At 39.6% G+C, this 2,714-nt stretch overlaps 1 pseudogene; it reads left to right on the top strand.

Moving 5' to 3' along the window:
- The first annotated feature begins 1,369 nt into the window (after positions 1-1,369).
- Positions 1,370-2,161, top strand: LOC127691923 (histone deacetylase 8-like; annotated as a pseudogene).
- The last annotated feature ends 553 nt before the right edge of the window (positions 2,162-2,714 follow it).

A 2,714-nucleotide genomic window follows, 5' to 3' on the forward strand; every position in this document is an offset into this window, starting at 1 on the left:
CTAAATTGCACGTACGCTATCTTTAAGTCTTATTCTCATTCACATTCAGCTTTTGCCAGTGCTTTTCGGTGTTGTTTTGAGTCACCCTCCCCCTTTAATCCTGTTTAAGATTTCAACAGCATCTGTAGTCTAATTTACATGCAGAGTGTTTTAGTGCAAAGAAACATATTATTTCCAGGGAAGTTACTTCTTATCCTTGCCTCAGAAAGTTCTTCCTCAGATGTACTGTTCGAGCAAAGAACTAAACCAAATGCTTTGCCATTCTACTGTGTGCAGGCTGTTCCAAAAAAAAAAAAAAAAAGATTGCCATATTCTTCTCACTGCATATGATGTAGGGATCAGAGCACTGTCACAATTGGACAACTGGATGCTTTGAAAAGAAATCAAAATGGAAATTTTAAGTTAGTACATTCCAGAGAAAAAGAACTTTGCATCCACAGATAATGCATTCCCGGACAGTGGAAAAAAGTATGGTATAATTTTTATTCCACCCAAAATTTCTGCTCAGTTAGTTTTAGGGTGAGCCCTGGATTGCAGATTGCTCATTTGGAATGTAATTACATAAAAGCTGCACTCAAAGGTATTATCATGAGTTTAACACATTCTCCTATCTAAGGGAATCCCTAGAGAAAACTTACAGCTGAGGGCCTCATTTTGCCTGCTTTTGGAAACAGAGGAAGAACTTTGTTTTTCTTAAAGGGAATCTATATGTACCCTGTACAACACAATTTCCCACTCATTTGTCCTTGAATGCTTAAGACAGCAGAGAATAAATAATGTCTTTGTCTTTGTAATTTTCTTCTTGCTGTATGCCAAGCTTTTGTAAGTTAGACATTGTAATCTGTTATGTACAATTTTAGGGACCTACCTTATCTATTGTTGGTAGTGATTCCAAAGCATTAATGGTATTCCAACAATTAGGTCAAGCACCAGTAAGGCTACCATTGAATTTCTTAGTGGTGTGTGTATTCTTTTTATTAATCTTACTCCTGTTGCTTTCATAATGGTATGTCTTCAAGCCTTCCCCCCAGAAAACAGTCATGAGGCAGCATTTCCAGTCCTATATCACCACACTAAAAAGCCCTCTTCTGTTAATATTTTAAGTATTTCTTCTATCACCAAGCACAAAATTCAAGTGATTCTACTGCACACATGTAAACTGCTAATTTTTATGATCTATGAGCTATTTTAAAAAATAACACCATCTTATAGATGTTTTTTCAGAATAAGTCATACTCCCAAAGGAATCCTCCCATATTTATCTATAGTCTATTGAAAATCCAACCCTGGAGGAGCAGGAACCAGAGCTTAGGCTGAGTCTGAAAACTGTTGGCTCCAGACTTTGGCTCGGGATGATTGCAAGTGGGAGATGGAGATGCCAGAGGAACCCACCAATAGTGGGCATTCACTACCCCCGATTTATATTTACAGTTCCGAGTATATCAGCATCTACGACTCCCTTGTGAAAGTCCCCAAACGGGCCAGTATGGTCCCCTGGCCCATATGCTCTGATTGAAGCATATTCCCTGCATAAACAAATGAGGATAGTGAAGCCCAAAGTGGCCTCCATGGAGGAGATGTCCACCTTCCACACTGATGCCTATCTGCAACATCTCCAGAAGGCCATCCAAGAAGGTGATGAGGACCATCCAGACTGCATAGAATATGGACTAGGTTATGACTGCCCAGCCACAGAAGGAATATTTGACTATGCAGCAACGATAGGAGGAGGTACCATCACAGCTGCCCAGTGCCTGAATGACTGGAAGTATAAAGTAGCAATTAACTGGTCTGAAGGGTGGCATCATGCAAAGAAAGATGATGCATCTGGTTTCTGTTATCTCAATGATGCTGTCCTGAGAATATTATGATTGCAACAGAAATTTGATGGTATTCTCTATGTGGATTTGGATATACACCATGGAGATGATGTAGAAGATACCTTCAGTTTTACATCTAAAGTTATGGCTATGTCCCTGCACAAGTACTCCCAGGATTTTTCCCAGGAACAGGTGACATGCCTGATGTCAGCCTAGGGAAAGGACGGTACTAGAGTGTCAATGTGCACATTCAGGATGGCATACAGGATGAGAAGTACTATCACATTTCTGAAAGGCTTTGTTCTGTCCTTGAAATGTGCAGATCAGAACTACTTATGTAACCTTACCAATGAAGATGTCTTGTGGCTCTCTGTAAAAGGAAATTTATTTTGTCTTTTAATCTCCTTCTTGACAGTGCCCCACATTTTGTTGGCCTTTTTTTTTTTCTTTTACCATAGCAGGACACAAAGTTGTTCTTTCAGGGAAATGGCCACAGGGTTTCTTAGACCTCTTCCCCATGTCTTAATTGAAAGATCACTACTTAGCAGCCTGCAAGTATAGTTTGGGCTGTCTGGCCCTCACTAAATGGATCACCTTACATGTGCCCCTATTGAAACATCTGCCAATCATAAGACCTCCTGAGAGTCTCCTTTCTCCCCCATCAGCTTGGTGTTTCACTGCCTGTGACAAAAGCTGAACATGATGTGCAGACTTGAGGATTTCCCAGCTTCTATTCTCCTGAAGGAAGGATACTATTTACCCTTAAGTCATGAAAATGTCTCTTTTGCCCTATATTTTCTCTTTTTGTTGTTGTTGTTTTATATATACAAATTCCTTATAAGTTATTTTTCAAAAGATAATGTCATGGACGTTCATGTTTAAAATAACCTGGGT

Source organism: Apodemus sylvaticus, chromosome 9, assembly GCF_947179515.1.
Source record: "Apodemus sylvaticus chromosome 9, mApoSyl1.1, whole genome shotgun sequence".
NCBI classification, from domain to species: domain Eukaryota; kingdom Metazoa; phylum Chordata; class Mammalia; order Rodentia; family Muridae; genus Apodemus; species Apodemus sylvaticus.